The sequence below is a fragment of the Eschrichtius robustus genome, chromosome 5, assembly GCF_028021215.1.
Source record: "Eschrichtius robustus isolate mEscRob2 chromosome 5, mEscRob2.pri, whole genome shotgun sequence".
In the NCBI taxonomy this organism is placed as follows: Eukaryota; Metazoa; Chordata; class Mammalia; order Artiodactyla; family Eschrichtiidae; genus Eschrichtius; species Eschrichtius robustus.
Genome location: NC_090828.1, coordinates 9,487,279 through 9,509,863, shown reverse-complemented (window position 1 = coordinate 9,509,863; position 22,585 = coordinate 9,487,279). Strand labels below are relative to the sequence as shown.

The 22,585-nt window shown below is 40.9% G+C and overlaps 1 protein-coding gene, 1 non-coding gene and 1 pseudogene across 2 annotated transcripts in view; 2 read left to right on the top strand and 1 right to left on the bottom strand.

Annotated features, from left to right (window-relative positions):
- LOC137765488 (T-complex protein 1 subunit alpha-like) overlaps window positions 1-19,762 on the top strand; it is a 30,311-nt pseudogene extending 10,549 nt beyond the window's left edge.
- FBXO36 (F-box protein 36) overlaps window positions 1-22,585 on the top strand; it is a 98,378-nt gene that overhangs the window by 32,674 nt on the left and 43,119 nt on the right. The gene's annotated exons all lie outside the window — the stretch shown is intronic.
- Window positions 13,683-13,754, bottom strand: TRNAD-AUC (transfer RNA aspartic acid (anticodon AUC)). The gene has a single exon. It is a non-coding gene; the product is annotated as a tRNA-Asp (tRNA).

Below are 22,585 nucleotides of genomic sequence, written 5' to 3'. Positions count from 1 at the left end.
CATGGGCTTAGTTGCTCCGCGGCATGTGGGATCTTCCTGGACCAGGGCTTGAACCCATGTCGCCTGCATTGGCAGGCAGATTCTTAACCACTGCGCCACCGGGGAAGCCCCACATAATTATCTTTAACAGCAGATGCTGAACACGCAGAAAAGAAAAAATACTTGTCCTTGCTTTCTAGGATCTTATGGACTGGAAGATGTAGTTGTAAAGAATATAAATCAACAAATTTGAGAGATGTTTAGGAGGATAAAAAATATTTGAGGACCTGGTTACTGTTTGGATTTGGAGTAAGAGAGAAAGTTGTACAGTAGACAGTGGCATGGGCATGGGTCCTAACTGGCTCAGAAACATGGGCAGGGACTCCTCATATTCCATGGTTGAGAGAGAGAATAAAGTGAAATGTGTAGCACACCCGGTGTCTCAACAGGGTAAACTCAATTGTTGCTAATTATTATTATTAACTGATTAATACTATTATTGATTCCCAGGTTCTTTGGCAAACAGTGATGTCTGTAGGTTGGCGAACTTTTTCTGTAAAGTGCCATACAGGAAATATTTTATTTTATTTTATGTTTTATTTTTTATTTTTTTAATAAGTTTATTTATTTATTTTTGGCTGCGTTGGGTCTTCGTTGCTGCGCACAGGCTTTCTCTAGCTGCGGCGAGCGAGGGCTACTCTTCGTTGCGGTGCGCAGGCTTCTCATTGCGGTGGCTTCTCTTGTTGTGGAGCACAGGCTCTAGGCACACGGGCTTCAGTAGTTGTGGCACATGGGCTCAGTAGTTGTGGCTCATGGGCTCTAGAGCGCAGGCTCAGTAGTTGTGGCGCATGGGCTTAGTTGCTCTGCGACGTGTGGGATCTTCCCGGAACAGGGCTCGAACCCGTGTGTCCTGCATTGGCAGGAGGATTCTAAACCACTGCGCCACCAGGGAAGCCCAGGAAATGTTTTAGGCTTTGTGGGCCATATATGGTCTCCACTGTATATTCTACTTTGTGTTTTTGGTTTTTTTGTTCTTTCCTTTTTAAAAATATAGAAACCATTCTTAGCTCAAGCTGTGGTCATATTTGGCCTGCTGGCTGGAGTGTGCTGAGCCCTGGTAATGCCATTCCCCACACAAGAACCCAGGAAGAGGCGGCTAGAGGAGAAGACATTGAGGTGGCATATCCAGGTAGAGATGTTCCTTAGGCCAGAAGATCGGGGCTGGAGGTATAAGTGGTGAATCATCAATACACTGATGGTGGGAAGCCAAGGAAAGAGTCTTAGGGATGGGTGAGATCGCCCAGGAAGACTGTGTAGCGTCTACCCAGTAAGATGAGGGAAGGGCCAAAGACAGGACTACAGAAAGCCCTGTTCTTCTCCAGGATCAGAGTGAAGGTCACAGTCCCAAGCAGGCTAACCAGACACTCCACGAGAGGTAAAGCAGTTTCGGTGCAGTGGCTTACATGTTGTGACAGATTTATGCACAGGGTCCTGTGAGGGAACACGGACAAGGCATGTAACCAGCCTGGCCTTGAAAAGGGAGCTCAAAATAGCACACCTTAACAGTCTTGTGAGATGCCTGAGAGTTAGCCAAGTATTCCAGGCAGAAGAAACAGCCAACACAAAGGCACGGAGGAGAGGGAGACAAGTACAGGTACTGGTTTGTAGACAGATTAAAACGTAAGGTAAGGCATAGGCTGGGACAGATCAACAGGGCCAGATCAAGGAGCGTTTTATCTGTAGTGCCAATACCTTGAAAGGGATGGGGAACCCTGGAAGAGTTTTAAGCAGAGGGTTGACACGATCCCATTGATGTTTCAGAAGGAGCACCCTGGCAGCAGATGTATGAAGGAGGGGTTGGTAGAGAATAGAAAACCTTTGGACCTGTCCAAGAGGAAAATACTTAGGGTTCCTTAATCAGCAGTGGGCTGGTAAATGGTTTACAACTGGTTCTCCAAGGGAAAAAGCCCTGATGCGTAGCAATTGCCAGTTTCTGTGGTGTAAATATTTCCATCATGGCCAAACTAAGGCAAGTAGTGGGAATACAGAGAAGGGGTGGATTAGAGAGAGATTTAGGAGTTGAACTGATACTTAGCAACTGGTTAAACTGGGGTGAAGAAGTATAGGCTTTTCCAGGCTTTTGGGGGTTGAGATTGGGATATCACTGAAATAGGGACAACAATAAATAAGTAAATCTACGTGGTCCCTCTCCCCCTACTAGAATGTAAACTCCATGGATATAGGGACTTTTAATTATTTCCTACACTACTGTGTCCCTAGCACCTAGAACAGTAAGTGCATGGCACGTGGTTGACACACAGTAAATTTTTTTGTTTTTGTTGTTGTTGTTGTTTGTTTGTTTTAATTTTCTTTTTGGCTGTGCCACGCGGCTTGCGCGATCTTAAGTTCCCTGACCAGGGACTGAACCAGGCCCGCAGCAGTGAAAGGGCAGAGGGAGTCCTAACCACTGGACCGGCAGGGAATTCCCTCGATAAATTTTTTTGAATGAATGAGTAAATGTTTCCCAATTAAGGCACTACAGAGATCACTGCTGACTTAAGAAGTAGCAGTGCCCATGAAGCACTGTGGAGCTGTTACCTGAAAAACCGGGTTTGTCTCTTGGTGGGTGTTGAGCCAAAAGACACAACCAAGCCAGAGATCAGGAGAAGGAAGGATTAGTAATTGCTTGCAATGAGTAAGGAGAACACAGGGGATCTTTTCCAAAGCAGTATCTCCTAAGCAGCAAAGCTGGTTAAGTTTCAAGCTAAAGGTACATGCATCTTCATGAAGAGGCTTGGGCTGTCGGTGGACAGAGTCCAAGCTGTAGCTGACTGAAGTTACGAGGGACAGAAAAGGTCAATGTCATCATCCCTTAGGTTCCAGTTGATCTGGTGGTTGAGTGCTTCAGGCTAATCTTTACTGCTGAAACGGAACTGGGAGTCTTTACAACTGATATATTACCTTTGCTGTTGTTACTTCTCTTGCCTGATAACACTTTGTTCCTGCATTCTTTTGTTCCCTGAAGATCATTAATTACTAATACCTGTTCAGGGGCAAGCATTGTGGCCAGGCTTAGATTACCAAATGGTTTAGGCCCCAAATGGCTTTTCTTCTGTCGAGAAAGCCGTGCCTGGTTCTCTTTCTCAGGGGACCCCCTACCCTATCTTCTTACAGAGCTAGGGTGTAGTAGGTTGAAAAGAGATGGGATGAGGAATTTGAGACAATGCACAGACAACAGTTTGAAAATCTCATCTCTGAAAAATAGGCAACACGATGGATGGCAGCCAACTGGAGGAAATTTTACGTTACTTTGTCTCAGGAGAAATGAACCTTGGGACTTCCCTGGTGGCACGGTGGTGAAGACTCCGCACTCCCAATGCAGGGGGCCCGGGTTTGAACCCTGGTCAGGGAACTAGATTCCACATGCATGCTGCAACTAAGAGTTCACATGCCATAACTAAGGAGCCCTCCTGCCGCAACTAAGACCAGCACAACCAAATAAATAAATAAATAAATATTTTAAAAATAAAATAAAATAAATAAGTGAGGCTGAATGCCCTCATAAATCTATTAAAAAAAAATGAATCTTAGCATATAGCTTCCGGGAGCCACCCTGAGCCCTAGGACTGGGGAGCTGACAAGACATATGGCACCAAGACCTTGTGTTAAAATAACAGCCCAAATAAAAAATCAAGAGCGGAGTCTGCAAGAGAATGAAGGACAGATAGGAGGTGTGGAGATAAGGTGAGTTCCACTGGCGGTCAGAAGTCAGAGGCTAGAAGCCAGGAAAGATCTAGATTGTATGGCTTGTCAGATGATTTTGCTCGATTCCAGTTTAGCTTAAACAGAAAGAGCCTGGGATGCTTTGGCCAGCTGTTAAACTTGAACCCTAGAATGGAACTTCATAAATATTGGCATGAAAACTCTCACAAGCTTGGATTTGTGGTCATGGGTATAACTTGGGAAAAGAACTCTTTGAATAAAATATGTTTCCTTTAACCTTTTTTTCAAGAAAATGCTTTTTCTCCCCAAGAGAACATTTTATAAATTATTTTAATTTCTGTACCTCATATAAATATTTTTAGGCATTGCTTTATTTTAAATTGTATATTTGGAAATTTACGCTATCATACCAGACCGCAGGCCAGACAAAACTTAAAGTTTAATTGAGGACTTTTCCTTGAATTATTTTATCTTCTTTTCTCTCTAATAAGTGCTTTCCTCCTTTAAATCAGTTTTATTCCTGGCTTAGGGGAGTTCCCCAAGACCAGGCTTTGAAATGCAAGGGCATAAGATTTTACATTTCAAAAGCCCAAACTTTGGGGAGGGGGGGAGACAAGTTTTTGGCACAGACAATAGATTGGTTAGGATGTGCAGAGAGCCTGCCCCCCTATTCTACAACCCAGCAAACCTCCCAGACTGTAGGTGGGAGAAGACATGCAGAGAAGAGGGAAGGAGAATTTAGATGCCGCTGGTCCACGTGAAGGGTCCTTGGCCATTTCCTTCCAAGCTGCTTTGGGGGGTGAAGGTCAAAAACCCGGCAGACTCCCCAGGTAGATTGAGGCTCCGAGCTGAGCAGACCTCCTCCCTCCCCCTCCCCACCAGGTGTGGAGTGGGAGAGTCTGTTCAGAGGTCCAGGTGCCTCCCACCAGCTGCTTGTTGCAATAGAAGGCAATGACTGGACAGACCTCACGGCGCCCCCAGCCGTGTGGTCTGGGACTCCGGCAGGACTCAGGCAGTCAGAAGATGCCTCCTCCTACATCCACCAGCGGTGGTGGTGGGGGGGGGGACGTGTTGCCAAGAGGGCACTGGGAGGAGACTGGTGCTGCCCTTACCAGTTACCATGATAACCCAAGAACAGATGGGATGGAGGGTATCTCACCTCTCGCTGGCTTGTAAATAATGGCATGGAGGACTCACCTCTCCTCTGAAACTTGAACTCAGCCTCAGACAGAGAAGAGGAAGGTGCCAAAGTTAATCTAGCAAGTCATGTGAGTGGCGGACAAATAAGATCTTTTACTGACTGTTAGGACACAATAACGTGACTCACACTACATCTTGAAGAATGAGTTTTTCTAGAGGACAAGGCAGCAGGGGATGCTCTAGGCATTGGACGTGCATGTGCAAGTGCATGGCAGTATAATCAAAACATGGTACTTCCAGACAACCTGCTGGAGTGACGATAAGAAAGGACCCTGGCCAGGGAGCAGGATGCTGGCCACCCAGAGGCCGATTCCTCATTGTGTTGCGAGCACCTTCTCCACGGAAGATGCACCGCGCTGTGTCGTGGTCCGAACGCGGGTTGCAAAAGAATTTCCAGACACAAGGCACAATGTAAAGAAGATAGAATTTATTAGAGAGCGGGTCGCTGCCAGAACAGCGGGCCAACTTCCTAGTAGTCTGGGAGAGTCGAGCCCGAACATGTGCTATTGATCAGTTTTTATAGCCAGAAAACAGTGGAATGGTCCGAGGTGAAAATTCCATTTACTGATTGGTCGAGGCACATACACCTTCCTTCTATAGGGTGGGAGTGGGACAGGGCAGATGCCTTTCCTTATTTGGGACAGGTCCCGTTGCCCAGGTGGGCTCAGGAATTTAGTATCTATCACAACATGGTAGGGAGGGCAGTTAAGAGTCCGGTAGGGGGTGTAACGCTGACACTTTTTCAGGCAGGGTCGTCCTTTGTCCTTGAAGCACCACTGTCCTTGGAGCACCACAGGCTGTGCGGCCAGGATGCTCCAGACAAGAGCTTTCAAGGAGCTACAGAAAGCACACAGACGTGGAAACAAATGCATGAGTGAATATCAAAGCATTTGAATAAAGTGCTCACGATCGCTTTTTTGCTCTTATTCTCCCTTATAATCTGCAGTTTAGCAGGAAAGGCTATTAGGTGTAATCCCGTGGTTATAATATAAAATACATGTACCATTTGTCTCCAGTGAGCACCTCAGCTTTAGGCTAGGATGCTGAGGGAACTTTGCTGACTGCCTGCATGCTTGGGAGGGCTACATGGAGCATGCTGGGTGAGCAGCAAAGCATTTTACTAGCTCCGCTTTCTCACCATCTGGCTTCTCCAGGCCTCAAATAACACCTGCCCTGACCACCCTATTTAAAATGGAACCCCCATCTGCCACCCAACACTCCCTATTTTCTTTTCCTTGTTTACTTTTCTTCACAGCATTTATCACGTTCTAATACACTATGAAATATATTTACTTCTTTTGTTTATCTGCATCTCCCTTCCCCCCCCGCCCCAGTAGAAAGTAATCTCCATGGGGGCAGGGGTTTGTCTGTTTTGCCTAGAACAATGCAATGCCCCTAGTCCTTGTGAAATGTGGAATGAATGAAACGCCATGACTTCTCAGCACATCAATCACACCCCCATCAAATGTAAGTTAAAAACCCATCCAATGGCAAATATTAATTTATGGGTCAGCACCATTAGGATTATAAGTATTACTGCTTCCCTCCGGGATTATGTACATTGAAGAGCTGAGGCTTGTGGTCATTCCAATAACGTAACAGGTTGAACAGATTTAGAGGCTTTGGGGTCAGATAGACCTGGATTCAGATTCTACTAAGCAGTGAATGAGTTAGGGCAAGCTTTTCTAAACTTCCTTGAGTCTTAGTTTATTCATCTGTAAAATATACAGTGATACTAACCTCCTAGGGTTGTTGTAAAGACTGGATGGGATAAAACATACAGCACCCTACATGTGGTGCAGGGTACGTACTCGATGAGATCTGTTATTATTTTCTCATTATCATTTTGGGAGCTGTATTAGTCTGCTGGGGCTGTCATAATAAAATACCACAAATTGGGTGGCTTTAACAACAGAAATTTATTTTCACGTAGTTTCGGAAACTGGGAAGTCCAAGATCAAGGTGTTGGCAAGTTTGGTTTCTCCTGAGGCCTCTCTCCTTGGCTTGCAGATGGCCACCCGCCACTGTGTCCTCACATGGCCCTTCCTGTGTACATGTGCATCCCTGGTGTTTCTTCCTCTTCTTAGGAGGACATCAGTCCTGATGGATTAGGGCCTCACCCTTATGACATCATTTAACCCTAATTACCTGTTGAAAGGCCCCATCCCCAAATATAGTCACAGTGGGGGTTAGGAGTTCAGCGTAGGAATTTGGGGCAGAACACAGTTCAATCCATAACAGATGCTGAGGAATTTTCAACAAAGTATATCCAATTTTGATATATTTAATAATTAGGAAATATTTAAATCCCAGAAATAAAAATGTTTTATTGGTTTTTTTTTTGTTTTTTGACTAGCAGATAGGCACTGAAAAGGGCATAGATGCAAGTATTTGGTGGCTGGTGTTCATTTTACAAACAAGAAGAAAGAAAACCAAGGGAAGAGGGAAACATGTGGAGAGAAACAGAAAGAAGACACAGAAATGAAACTATGAAATGACCCCTTACCAAATGGTAGGGCTGTACCTGAGGATGCATTTGAAGAGAACAGTACCAGGGAACAAGAGGAAATATAACTAGCTCCCACTGGAGAGAAAGGAGAGAGAGAGAGAGAAACTGTATTTCTTTCTTTTCGTTTTTTTTTTTTTTTGGCTGCATGGCATGCAGGACATTAGTTCCCCGACCAGGGATTGAACCCGTGCCCCTGCAGTGGAAGTGCGGAGTCTTTCTGATGGCAAATGTTTATCTAGTCAAGAGAGAAACTGTCAGCTTCTTGGTCAGTTGGGTCTGATGTCCCCTCCTTCCCTGCCAGGGAATTTGGCACGTGTAGAGCAGAGCTACTTCTAACTAGACCCTGAGAAACTTGGGGGTGATATTTTAAAAGAAATGTTTTATTTATTTATTTACTTGGTTGTGCCGGGTCTTAGTTGCAGCAAGCAGGCTCCTTAGTTGTGGCTTGCCAGCTCCTTAGTTGCGGCATGCATGTGGGATCTAGTTCCCTGACCAGAGGTGGAACCCAGGCCCCTTGAATTGGGAGTGCGGAATGTTAAACCCTACGCCACCAGGAAAGTTCCTGGGGGGGATTTTTAAAATAAGTTTTTTACCAGTAGATTACTATTTTGTACCAAAAGCAAAACCGTAGACACCTTCCAATTGTAAATAGTAATTTTATAAAGAAGCAGCTTACAGGCTTAAGGGCAGGTATATCTCTAAATTCACCCTGCGAAGTGGAGCCATAGACACCGGGGCCTTCCTACCTGCTTAGTCACTTTTCCTGCCCATATCCAGGAAGGTTTTGGCGAGAGGGTTCTAGATTGTATTATTTTTTCCAGGCATTGTTCCAGAATGCCTGGAAAAAATAATATTGTACTCATGCAAAAAAAAAAAAAAAAAAGAAAAGAAAGAAAAAGAAAAAAAGAAAGAAAAGGCTCCACTTGCATCTGTGTTCAGAGCTTTTTTTTTCTTGGTTTGATCTTATTGTTTGCAGAGTACTCTGAATTTCTTTGAGATTTCTAGCACGCCCATCTGGCAGACACACTTAGTATTTTGGGGTCAGGCCTCTGCAAAGTGTGTGTTAGAAGTGACTGGCGTGGCCTTGACTCACACTGTCTTCCTGCACTTGGGAATGGTCCCACCATCTCCAGACTTAGAAAATTGTGGGTTTCATCAAGTTTTTTAACTGGAGCTGCAAGAGTGGATCTGTGCATCTTCTAAACCTAGGGAACTACATCTGTATTCTTGGCCTGTCATGTAAACAAATTCTAGTAATAATTCGATAGGTAAGAAAAATTAAAACGTATCTGGTACTCTGCTAAGCACATGTACACATATCAGTTCATGTTAATCCTCCCAGAAGATATGAACAAGAGCAGGCAAACAGAGATTATGAGCCCCGCCAAGGCTACCCGCTAGTAAGCCCTCACCTGGAATGTTCCTCTGGGTCCAAAGCACCTGCTCTGATGCGCTTGAAGCCCCATTTGTGCCTTCACCTGTAGGAACTCAGTGACATCCATCCACTTTGGTATGATGTCCGTGTTTTTTGCTCTCATTACTTATATGACTCTTTTCCCCCCTGAATCAAAAGTACTCATGTTGGATATGTATTGGAAAAAATATTTATGTTCAGTATGTATAGTTTTCTTATTTATTCTCTTTCCTTTATGCAAAATATTGTACAAGTTTTGCTTTCAGAAAATCTGCCTAGTAAGAGATTGTGTCTGAGGTGTAAACAGCCAAGTCATGATGCATGGTAAGGAGAAAATGAGAGTAATCGTGAATTCTGTAGGACCTCCAATATGATTTATTGTAATAGAATGTTTTTAAATAAAGAACACTGCTTAAAGTTACATTTCTGGATCTCATGACCTAGGAGAGGAAGCAAATCTAATAGCTACCGCCTCTGTAGTGAATTTTCAAGTCAAAATAATAGCTTCTGATCAGTCACCTCTAGAATTTTGATTCCAAGATTTCAGCCAGAGAATAAGGATGGTACTAAAGCATGCATAATAAGTCTTCGTGTGGTGCTATCCCTCATTCCTGTGCCACTTTATAAAATAAAAATGGTATTATTATTATTTATTGTTTTTAAAGTAATACTTTTCCCATAAAATCTTGTAGTATTACTTTTTGCATTTATCATAATAGTCCATCTAGATTTTATTTTTGAACGTAGTTGGAGGTAGAAGTTTAAATTTATTTCTTTTAAGTAGATGCCTTATCATATCAACACTATTTATTAATAATTCATCCTTTTCTTCTCAAGTTGAAATAATACCTTTACCATACATTAGTTTCCCATTTATATCTGACGCTACTTCTGAACTTTATTCTATTCTACCAATAAATTTGTTTATTATATACAAATACCATACTATTTATTTATAATTGCCTTATATTACATTCTAATATATTGCAAGATATTATTCTTTCTTCCCAAGATTTTCTCGGCAATTTTCACATATTTATTTTATCATATGAATTTTACAAAATTTTGTCCTCTTACCAAAATAGGAAAGTGAATTCTGATTGGTGTTGCATTAGGTTTATATATTAATTTGGGAAAGGGTGAGTTTCTTTTTTTAGAAATTGAAATTTCCAATCTTAGAATATGAAATGTCACTCAATTTGTTCAGGTATTGGCATTAGGACCATCAGTAAAATTGAATAGCACTTTTTTATTAGGTTCTGTAACCTTTATGTTTGTTATTTTTAGGTATTTTAGTGTTTTAAATTATTGTGTGTGGGGTACATTTTTTCCCATATCCATTTCTAACTGCTTATATTATAAATATTATATATAAATTATTTATTTTAAATAAAGCTATTTTATGTATAATTTCGTATATCCAATCTCCCTATTAAATTTTCATGAATTCTATTCACTAGTAGATTTTTAGCTGTCATATCTATTAAAACACCTTCTCTTCCTTCCAGTTATTTTCTTATTTTATTGTATTAGCTAGAAAACCAAAAGTACTGTTGAATAAAAGTGGCCTTGTTCCTGATTTATATGTCAAGGCTTCAGTATTTTACCATTCAATATGGTGTTTACCAGGTGTATGGGTTTGTATATATGTGAGTGTGTGTGTGTAAATATATTTTATATTTAAGTAGTTTCGTTCTATCACTATTTTACTTAGGATTTTTTTTTTTTTTTTACTTAGGATTTATATTAGGAATGGCTACTGAATTTTGTCAGCATTTTGGGACTTTGATTAATCTAATCCTAAGATATTTTATCTTTGATTTATTGATGCAGTGAATTATATTGATATTAAATATTAGGAATGTAGTTTAGGAAAATATATGAGTAACCTTCAAGTGTGGGAGGCCTTCTTAACATAGGAAGCACAAAAGTCATAAGGGAAAAGATTTCAAGATTTAAGTTTAGAAAAAAATGTTGGGAACTTCCCTGGTGGTCCAGTGGTTAAGACTCCGTGCTTCCATTGCAGGGGGCACGGGTTCAATCCCTGGTTGGGGAACTAAGATCCCGCTTGCCGCATGGTGCAGCCAAAAAAGAAAAAGAAAAAAACTTGACATTACTGAAATGGTGCATACAGCATAAACAATGTCAGTTGACACCCTTATCAGACAAAGAATTATAACCACTACTTAGGATAAAAAGACCTTTTATGAATTGATAAGAAAAAGATAAGCCATAAGGGAAAATAAAAACAACATGATACGATCAGGCAATTCATTAATTCAACAATTATTATTGTTTTTTTAGCTCCTACTATATTACTGACACTCTTCTAGATCCTGAGATAATAGCAATGAGCAAAACGATCAAAGACTCCCAGCATCCTGGACCTAATGTTCTAGCGGTGGGATTCACCTCAGAATATGTTCTGGAGGTCCCTCCCCGGCAGCACATGGAGATCTTCCTCATTCTTTTTTAGGACAGAGAATGACAAGTACATACTCCTTTGTATGGTTGTGTGAAAAGTTTATTCAACCAGTCTCCTGCTGCCACACTCAGGTTGCTTCTAATCTTTTTAGCTTTTGCAAATAATACCTCAATGGAGAACCTCATTTATTATTAGATCATGCTAAATTTCCCTCCCTAGCTGTTGTACCATAATCATCAGATTTCCTGTTTCTCCACAGCCTTGCTAACAGTGTGTTTTCAGTCTTTAGGATTTTGTCAGTCTGGGTAGATGAGAAACAGAAAACACATACGTTGGTGTGATTTTAATACGCTTTTTATTATTCTGAGTGAAATTGAGCATCTTTTCATGTTTATGGACCATGTGAATATTTTCCCTGTGAACTTGGTTTTCCTGTCTTTTGCTCACTTTTAAAATTAATTTGTTGGTTGTTTCTCTATTTCTACAAACTCTTTAGGGAGATTAACCCTTTGTTGTGATATTAACTGTGAATGTTTTTCCCAGTTTGTAATTTTTCTTTTGTCTTTGCTGTATTTTTTTTAAAAAATCAGGCTTCTTGCTATGCTTTTAGTACAGTGAAAATTACCCTTTTTAGGTTCCATAAATTTGATAAATGTATAACCACCACCATAATAAAGATATAAAATATTTTCACCAACCCCAAAAGTTTTCTCATGTCCGTTTGCAGTGAGTCCCCTTTCCCACCTCCATCCCCTGGTACCACTGACCTGATTTCTGTTTTGCCTTTTTCAACATGCCCTAAATGGAATCATACAGTGTATCTGGTTCTTTTTTATATCTGGCTTCTTTCACTTAGCATAATGCTTTTGAGATTCAACCATGTTTTTGCATGTATGAGCAGTTCTACTTATTGCTGTGTAATATTTTTTCATTTGGATGTATTTATCTATTTACCAGTTGATGGATATTTTGGTTGTTTCCAATTTGGAGGTACAGTGTATTATGAACAAAGCTGCTTTAAACATTTCCGTACAGGTCTTTGGAGACTTTGCCGTACAGAAGTTTTTTATATTTATATAATCAAATGTATAAATCTTCTCTTTTCTGGCTTTTGGATTTTGAGACATAGTTAGAAAGATAATAAGAGGATTCACTATTTTTTTTTTCCTTCTAGTACTTGTATGGTCTCATTTTTTTTACATGCAGATCTTTGATCTATTTGTAATTTATCCTGATGTGAGGCATAAATCAATTTTCTTTTTCTAACTGGCCACCCAATAGTCCCCAAATTCCTATATCAATCTTTTAAATCTGATTTAAGAAAATCTATTTTACAATTATTTGTAATTACTTATAGTTTATTAGAAACATTTTAAGTTTATTACAATTATTTGTGTTTATCACAAATATTCAATTAAAGTTAGAAGTTAAAAACCTGTTTTTCTTTAAATCTCAAATACAACTTACAAATCTAGGAAATTCAATTGTAAATCAAGTAATTTTGTATTAAAATTAAAAACACTCATTTTCATTGTTCTTTGATTAATGTTTAATTAGCTTATACATTTAACAAATTGTAATCCCTTAAACATTTAAGCACAGTTTACGAACTTAATCAAATTACCTTAAAAATTATAAATTAAAGCCACAAAACTCTTAAATATAATAAATTAAATTCTCTTAAATTTAAATAACACTGACAAACATGATTAAATCCTCTTAAGCATTTCAATCTATCTCATGAATTTAATATATTCGGTTTTCTCAAGTACTTCTGAAATCTAAAGAGACATAATTACAAATCTAACAAAATCAAACCACATGTTTATAAAACTGTAGAGAAACAAACTTTAAAATGTAGATGATCAAACTCTTTTAAACGTTTAAACATCTTAAAATCATTATAAATTTAATAGATATTCCTAAGTTTAAACGTTGACTACCAACTTAATCATTTGCATTAGCCTATGTATTTAAATTAAAATGGCAAATATAGTATGTCAGATTCTTGACAGCATTTTAAACATCTTAAGGATACACAAAGTGCAGCTTCTAGTTCTAGTACTATTGTATATCTTCCCTCCCTCTGGCAATGCCGCTAAAACAATAATTATAGGGTTTTTCTAAAGCATAAACCCACAAAGACAAAGAGGATGGGAAAGGCCACAAAGGCAACAATTTTGCATGCTGAAAAGCAGATGACTTACTGGTAGCTGATTTAACAGCCCTGAAAAAGCTGAATTCTAAGCTAGTGGTAGGGAAGTCAGGAAGTAATCAGATTTGCGCCCCAGAACCTCAGAGCAGGGCGGCTCAGGAATGGGCGGAAATAGGTTCTTTTTGAATGCTAGAGTAGAAAAGGACCTTTGAACAAGAAGGATGTTTGACATCCTGTTTGTGTGTGTGTGTGTGTGTGTGTGTGTGTGTGATCCTATTTCCCTGATCAGGGATCGAACCTGGGCCCCAGCAATGATAGTGCCGAATCCTAACCACTGGACCACCAGGGAATTCCCAACAGCCTGTTTAAAATGTGGTTAGAACCACCTTCATCTTCATCCCCTACTCTCCTTTGCACAACTAGCAAGAGCTTTGCCTCACCACCCAGGAGAAGACCAGAAGTTTGGTCTCTGGAGGGGTAAACTAGGGATACAATGGACTCAGGACCCCAGGCCGCTGGGGACAGAGGAACTCAGGGCTGAATATGGCAAGGGATTAAGGGAAAATCCACATACTGAACTGGGAGACTCACTCTGACTTGCCAGTGGCTCACAGAAAGCTGTGGGCAGCCAGGTTTATACCCTCCAGGAAGAAAGCTGGAAGATTCTTCACCAGGCTGAAACGAGATCTCAAGATGTTGATAGTCAGCAGCCTCCAACCAGAGAGCTTCAGCAGGTCACCCTACGGTGAGGTCCTCCTCTGGACAAGCCCTGCTCAAATGCCCAGATCTTCCAGTCAGCTTCCTAGCACCCTACTCCTGAATACACGTGAACGGTGATGAGTTATCAGGCTTTTGAGGAAAGGCAAAACAAATGAACAATAACAACAACATACAGGAAATGTAACTTTGGAAAAAACAAAGGCAATGAACAAAGGCAGAACAAAATACTCATCAGTAATATCCTCAGAAGGATAAGAAAGTTATTGTATCCATGAAACAAGGGCAGTACACAATAAAAAAGAAACACTCAGAAAACTAAAAAGAGCTTTTAGAAAATAAAAATATATAGGAAAAAATGAAAAACTGCATAGAAGGGTTGGAGGATAAAATTGAGAATATCTCCTAGAAAAAAAGAATCAAAAGTAAATGATGGGCAATAGGGAAAAAAACATAATAAAAGAATTAGACCAGGATGTCCAATACCTGGAAAAAAGAAATTCCAGAAAAAAGTATACAAGAAAATGTCCTAGACGTGAAGTATTCCCAGATTAAAAGCTCTCACCAAGTACCCTGCAAAATAAATGAAAAAATGAGATACCATGCCAGGTATCTCAAGCAAATTCCATTGAGGAGAGAGAAACCATGCTTATTTTACCAGAGACAATTTATTATTAAGGATTGTTAACTAATAGAAGATGGTTAACAACTTAAAGGGTAAAAGAGGGCAAAAACTTGTACACAAATGTTTATAGAACCTTTATTCATAGTAGCCAGAAACTGGAGCTAAGCATGAAAGCAGTAGTTTGGAAGAAAATCCAAAAGTTGTGGGAGAGCACAGTTTGAATCCAGGATGAAAATGGGAGGGAGTAGGGGTGAATCTGAGATGTTTACAGCTTTCCCAAAGTGGAAATCAAAAGGAAGCTAGCTCTAAGTCACTGCAGAGCCAGCTTAAGAGCCCAGCACTTTACTGCTGTTATCACCATGCTCTCGACGCCACAGAGATAATATTCTGAGTAAAACATTAAAGACTCAGACGTTGAATATGGGGAAGTTTTAGGAATACCTTCATCTATTTATTCTACTTATATTTTCCATTTTTAGGTATATACAAGGCTAATGTAAATTTATTATATTAAAATTAATGTAATACATATATTATGTTAATATAATTTATAAAACTAATGAAGTACAGTTGACCCTTGAACAACAAGGCGGGGGCAGCCACTGACCCTCCATGCAGTTATAAATCCTTGTATAACTTCATCGTCTACCCTCCTATTGAAAGTTTTGCATGTTGCAGGAAGGGGGACCCCTTCCAGCGGCTGAGAGTGGGCTCTTGTCTAATACTCGCAAATGAATTGTCCGAGGAAACACATGTGCTGACAAAACAAGAGACTTTATTGGGAAGGGGCACCCGGGCGAAGAGCAGCAGGGTAAGGGAACCCAGGAGAACCGCTCTGCCATGTGGCTTGCAGTCTCAGGTTTTATGGTGATGGGGTTAGTTTCTGGGTTGTCTCTGGTCAATCATTCTGACTCAGGGTCCTTCCTGGTGGCTCATGCATCGCTCAGCCAAGATGTATTCCATTGAGAAGGATTCTGGGAGGTTGATAGGATATATGGACTGGCGTCTCCTCTCTCCTTTTGGCCTTTCCCGAATTCTTCCAGTTGGTGGTAGCTTGTTAGTTCCATGTTCCTTACCAGGATCTCCTGTTGTAAGATAACTCATGCCAGTGGTTACTATCGTGCCTGTCCAGGGCGGGCAGTTTTGGTCAGTGGTTCCCCTGATACATCCGTGGATTCAACCAAACGCAGGTCATGTAGTCCTGTAGTATGTATTTAGTGAAAAAAAACTGCGTAGGGCTTCCCTGGTGGTGCAGTGGTTAAGAAAGAATCCGCCTGCCAATGCAGGGGACACGGGTTCAAGGCCTGGTCCAGGAAGATCCCACATGCCGTGGAGCAACTAAGCCCGTGTGCCACAACTACCGAAGCGCATGCACCTAGAGCCTGTGCTCCGCAACAAGAGAAGCCACTGCAGTGAGAAGCCCATGCACCACAACAAAGAGCAGCCCCTGCTCACCACAACTAGAAGAAAGCCTGAGTGCAGCAATGAAGACCCAATGCAGCCAAAAATAAATAAATAAATAAAATAAAATAAATAAGAATCTACCTCCAAATACAGTCATTAAAAAAACAATAAAAACAAAAACCTGCCTATATGTGGGCCTGTGCAGTGCAAACCTGTGTTAACCAAGGGTCCACTGTAATATAATTGCTAAAAATAACATAATAAAATACATGTCTAGTGAAGAATAAAAGAGCTCTTTCAATAACTATAAAACAAGTGATAGAAAACCATTGTGTTTCAGTTTCCTTAACAGTGTTATTTCTTTCTATATAATAAATAATGCTATGACATTCAATGGATGGTGTATTAAATCTGATGGAACATGGCATTATTTCACATAAAAACAAGTTTAAAGAAAAAGAGGTTCCAAACACAGGGACAGTGCTCTGGCTCCTTCTCTCCACAATCTATTGGTTCTGTCTCCTCCAGGAAACATTCTTGTCACCTCATGCTGGCTCCCCTCATAGTCACAAAATGGCTGCTGCTTCTCCAGTGATCACATCAAAACACAACAGCCAGTGCCCAAAAAGGGGCTGTGTTTCTCCTGTGAATGAAAAATGTTGCCTGCCACATCAGTAAACAAAGGATGTTGCAGCCATCAAGCCACTACAGCCATCCTGGATGGTGAGCCCTGAGGAAGCTCAGGATGGAGACCAATGGGCTGCCCACTGCCAAGCCCTCAGCCCCTGCAGCCACCCCCAGCGGTGCACCCTGAGGGGACTCAGGATGGGAAAGAAACAGGATACTGGCCCTAGATAGCTAAAGGAAAGATTTCAATGAGCCCAGATTCTTGCATCTTCCCAGATAGAAAAGTGCTAAATTCATTAACTTGACATATCTGGTTTTCTTTAATTAACAGTAATCTTTTGATGTTCCGACTACCTGCTTTGTCACAAAACTCCTATATATCCTGTCTGAGAAGCTGCCTCCCGGGCTTGAAGTCCTCAGAAAGTCTGCCAAATAAAACATAATTCTCAACTTTTAGGTTGTGCATTTTTTTTTCAGTCAACACTCCTTATAAGTGATAAAATCTTTCCCAGAAGCTCCTGCAGATTTCTCCTGCTGTCTCATTGGCCAAAATTTTGTCACATGCCCATGCCCATGCCAATCATTGGCAGGGGGAACAAACCTACAAGGAATGGCTTAGACCCATCATGTCCCACCCCCTGGGGCTAGAGGTGAGGCCCATGCACTGAGCACAAGCAATGCAGAGGAGAGAGGCTGTGGGAAAAATCAGGGTTCATGTGGGAAGAGCAGGTGGGCAAATGAATGCCGGGGAGCAACCAACAATGTCTGCCACCGATTCCTAATCACACCCACTGTGTTAGAGGTGCATTAATTCGACTCTCCGAGGACAGCTTCATTTCTGAGTTCTTAAAGGAAGAAACATTTCAGTGTAGTCAGTTTTCCCTTATTAAAAACTTCCATTTATTCCATTTTCATTTCAGCCTCAGACTCATCTTTCCCATATTTAATAATGATGCTTTTATTACTAATGTATAAAAATTGCTACTATTCCAGAGGAAAATTTTCAATAGCTGAAAATCTAAGTTTTGCTGTGTTTAGACCAATTGAGCCAAACATAGACACATAGGGGAACACATATTTGAAGTTGTAAATTTGGACCAAAAGCATATCATAATGATTATTGATGATTAGAAAAGTCAAATACCAAGTCAGAGTGAAAAGCTGAAATAAAGATCCTTGAAGAATACAACTAAGAAAGCAGAACTTGATGAAGTATGTTTTTGTTTTTGTTTTCTTTTTGACCATGCGGCATCTTAGTTCCCTGACCAGGGATGGAACCCGTGCCCCCTGCAGTGGAAGCGCGGAGTCTTAACCACTGGACCGCCACAGAAGTCCCAATGAAGTATGGTTGAATATTGTTAGATAGTTGATTAGAAAAAGACAAGGTTCTGATCTGTAGGTATTTGGGGGCTGAGTGTGTTATAAGTATGAAGGGGTGACCAGCAAGGGAACAAGAGGGAAAGAGGGAAGGAAAGAGGCAAGGACCGTCCTCTACAGAGCTCACGGGCTGGCATCATGTGCCTGGCATCGTGCTGGGCACTTTGGATTTATCCCAGGTCATCCCTCCAAATTCAATGAAGTGGGCATCGTGGTTGTTTCCATTTTGGAGATGAAGAAACTGAGGTCACAAGAGATTAAGACATTTGCCCAAAAGAGACGTTCCTGGTGGTCCAGTGGTAAAGAATCCGCCTTCCAATGCAGGGGACGTAGGTTCGATCCCTGGTGGGGGATCTAAGATCCCACATACCACATGGCAACTAAGCCCACGCACCACAACTAGAGAGCCCGTGCTGCAAACTACAGAGCCCATGCGCTCTGGAGCCCGTGCACCACAACTAGAGAGAGAAAAACCCACATGCCACAACTAGAGAGAAGCCCGCGTGCCGCAACAAAGAGCCCATGCCACAGCGAAAGATCCCACATGCCTCAACAAAGACCTGACGCAGCCAAAAATAATAAATATTTTTTAAAAAGACATTTGCCCCAGGTAAATGACAGAGACCAGGGTTTAAACCCAGACCCTTCTAACACCAGAGTCTCTGCTTGTGTCCCAGCAGCAGGATTTTTCAAGTGTAGTGATGGGAGTAGCACAATCTCTGAACCTGGGGAACCGGGGTCGGATATATATTGTCCAAATATACTCAAATCCTGAGATGCCCACTGGGCCCACCTTTTCCCAGTGCCTCCTGAGTTCCTCTCCTGGTGGGAAAAGGACTTAAGCTTTAGGGACCTTCACTGGGTGAATGACAAACACCTCGTCGTCTTGCCATAATAATTCGTGCAGAAGAGACGTCGGGATCAATGAGGAATCTCAGACCTCTCTTTTAAAAGTAGCTCAATTTTCATTTGGAAGGTGAAGAAACTTTTGAAGCTTCAATGTTGGTACAGGAGAGAATTTGTGATGATGAACTGATCTTGATTAAAAGCGCTAAGGCTCATACCTTTGCGTCATTCATCTTACGTGGGGCAAATGATTTCATGTGTGGCGAGATGGAGCGCTCTTTACCTGATGCTCTTTGTGTGGCGAGAGTTTTGGAGTCAAAATCTGTGGTTCCGGGTAGGGGTGTTGTAGAAGCAGCCCTTTCCGTATACCTTGAAAACTACGCAACCAGCATGGGCTCCCGGGAACAGCTTGCTATTGCTGAGTTTGCAAGATCTCTTCTTGTTATTCCTAATACTCTGGCAGTTAATGCTGCCCAAGACTCCACAGATCTGGTTGCAAAATTAAGAGCTTTTCATAATGAGGCTCAGAACGCAAAAATCTAAAATGGATTGGTCTTGACTTGGTCAATGGTAAACCCTGAGACAACAAACAAGCAGGGGTGTATGAACCAACCATAGACAAAGTTAAGAGTTTGAAATTTGCAGTTGAAGCTGCAATTACCATTCTTCGAATTGATCTTATTAAACTACACCCAGAAGGCAAAGATGATAAGCATGGAGATTATGAAGCTGCTGTTCACTCTGGAGCCCTTGATGACTGATCTGATTTCTTTTATTTGTAACAATGTTAGATGCAATTTTCTTGTACCTCGAGTATTACACGTTAAAGTGCAACAAGCTGTCAAAAAATAAATAAATAAAAGTAGCTCAATTTTCAAATTTATTAAAACGATTCACTGGAAATATCTGAGAAAACATGCTAAATTTAAATTAAAATTTTAAAGAATTCTCACGGGTCACATGATTTCTATTAAGATACCAAATGATGGTGTGTGTCCTATAATGAGACTGGCCGCCTGCCCTTCCTGGAGAGGGTATGAGGCAATGAAAGAGAACTAGACTCTTTCTAGGTCGGCCTCTGCCTGGGAGAGGAGCTGGGACAAGTTATTTCACTGTCTGCCGTCGACTTCTTCATCCATGAAAAGACAGTCAGTCACGCACTGCTCACAGGTGATTGGGAGCCTGATGAAACCCATGTTCCAGCCAAATCTAAACAGTCGCAAAACTCCTGGGAAGCTCCTCTGTGGCTTTTCTTGCAGGCAGGGTTGTTCATTAACAAAACATTCGCAGCTGATAAGATGTTCAAAACAGTATTTACAGATTTTAAGGTTTTCAAAATAGAGATAAATATATAACAATAAATTCCTATGCACTTTGACTTAAAATAAGCTAATACCATGAGAGTTAGTACCCAACTCACAAATATTTGGGGGCTACACTTTAGCTTCCTTCAAGCTGTATCTGTGATGTGAAATAATTGCATTTATTTATTGCCAAGCTAATATGCTCCTTCCCTCTGTACATATAAATATTTTCCTTTAAATATTTGGAGCAGGGGTGTATACACTTCTGAGCCTTTTAACAAATGATCATTAACATTGCTCTATGTTATTAATCATTTCTTCACAAATTGTTTTATTGGCCACAGAGTATTCCATCATCTAAATGGGCCATGATTATTTAACTAGTCCTAACTATTGGACCCTTAGGTCAGCACTGATTTTTCATTATTATAATTAACCTATGACAAACATTCTTATATAAAAAATGTTGTACATGTCTCTGATAAATTCCTTAGGAGTAGAATATCTGGGTCAGAGGGCATGGATGACTTTAAGGTTTTTGGTAGATATTGCCAAGCCAATTTACACTCTTCTCCATGAGTATTAAGGGGCTCCCTTTTTTTTTTTTTTTTTTTTGTCCTCACCAATATTGGGTTTTGTCACTTAAAAAAAAAACTTTAAAATTTGAGAGACAGTAAGTGTTAGAAAATATCTAATATCTTTTTCTGTTTTAATAAGTACAGTATATAGAACATAATAGAGTCTTGACTAGGCTCAGTTGTGGTTCTGAGGAGCAGATTTCTGTGTACTGTCTGTAGAGGTGGTCTGATGAGTTGTAGTATGCAGGTTGTACGTAAAGAAAGCTTCGTGACTCAGAACAAACACTGTGTTTGAGAGTTAGAAGTGAGAAGGCTTGGATTCTGGTTTTAGCCAGCCGTGTTTCCTTAGGCAAGTGTTATATCCTTAGGTATTTACCTTAAATACCTCAGAGGAGCCAGTAGTATGCTTGTCTGTGTGCGCAAGGTAATTTGAGTCTGTGCCCTGAGGAGTCTCCCTCTAGAGGCCATTACAGCAAGCACTTCGAATTTTGCCTTCTAAATCAGTACCAGAGGGCTAATTAATTAGCAGAAGAAATGTCAGAAATAATTTTTAATTGGTGAAATGGATGATGTGCAAGGTATGAAGCTGACAAGTAAGATTGTACAAGTGTCTCTCTGCCTTTTTTTTGAACAATGTAAGAAGTAAGCTCCATAACCAAATGTTTCTGGGTTACACCCTGTCCAGAACTCCATGCATTCCAAAATCTTCCACTTAACCCAAGATTTAGTTGCTTGATCTAGCTAGAGGGGTAGCTGATTAGGTCATTATAATTTAGGTGCACTTGTCCCAGAGAGAAACTTTCCTGAGAAGGTTCCTGTAGGGTGCCAGAGTGGATGGGAGGGGGCACCCCACTGAGCTTCCAGAAACATGTTTTGGACTCCCGTGGTGTCTGTCTTTCTTATGTCAGAATTTAATTGTAACATAACATCTGGTAGTGTGGTTGTAGGGAGGGACACCTATCACTTCTGACTTAACCTGTTTGAAATATTTTCCTCACATGAGTCACAGGAAATGGACTAAATTATTTCTGACTTCCCAAGTAGTTCTAAAAGTTCTAGATTATGTGTATAAAGAATGTAACATTAGATTCAGATGACCTGTCATCTTCATCGAATAGCAAGGGAATATTATTTATAATATTTAATGTTAATTAATTAATTAATTAATGTTTGGCTGCGTTGGGTCTTCGTTGCTGTAAGCAGGCTTTCTCTAGTTGCGGTGAGCACGGGCTACTCTTCGTTGCAGTGCGTGGGCTTCTCACTGCAGTGGCTTCTCTTGTTGCAGAGCATGGGGTCTAGGTGAGCGGGCTTCAGTAGCTGTGGCATGCAGGGTCAGTAGTTGTGGCTCGTGGGCTCTAGAGTGCAGGCTCAGTAGTTGTGGTGCATGGGCTTAGTTGCTCCACGGCATGTGGGATCTTCCCAGACCAGAGCTTGAACCTGTGTCCCCTGCATTGGCAGGCGGATTCTTAACCATTGCACCCCCAGGGAAGCCCTTAATATTAATTTTAATAATACTTAATAGAAAGAAATGAAAAGGAAAATTGAAGTGCAGAGAGATTAAATAAATGAGCCAAGTCTGTCTTTGCTCCAAAATTCATGCTCTTTCTCCTGTAATACCTGATACCCTTTGGTTATAGATCGAATTGTGTTCCCCCCTTAAAGTCTTATGTTGAAACCCTAACCCTTAACGTAACTGTATTTG